Genomic DNA, 329 nt, shown 5'->3' with positions numbered 1-329 from the left:
AAACCCGGAGGGAGGGTGGGGGAGAGAAACCGAGAGGGAGACGGGGAGAAAAACAGGGACTGAAAGACAGGGAGGCAGGGGAAACGGTGGAAGGAGACAGAGGAGAGGGGGAGAGGAAGGAGAGGAGGAGAAAGAAGAAAAGGTGGTGGGGGACGAGCTAGAACGGAGAGACAGGGGAAAGATGAGAGGAGGAGGGAAAGGATCGGGAGGGAGAGGAAGAGGGTCGGAGAGGGAAGGAAGGGAGAAAGACAGAGGGGGGAGAGGGAGGCAGGGATAGAGGAGGCAGCGAGCTGCGAGGAGAAATGCCGGCCGCGGCGCCGAGGCGAGGC

Source organism: Colobus angolensis, unplaced genomic scaffold, assembly GCF_000951035.1.
Source record: "Colobus angolensis palliatus isolate OR3802 unplaced genomic scaffold, Cang.pa_1.0 Scaffold130, whole genome shotgun sequence".
NCBI classification, from domain to species: Eukaryota; Metazoa; Chordata; class Mammalia; order Primates; family Cercopithecidae; genus Colobus; species Colobus angolensis.
The sequence above is the reverse complement of the archived record's forward strand: the minus strand, read 5'-3'. Positions refer to the sequence as shown.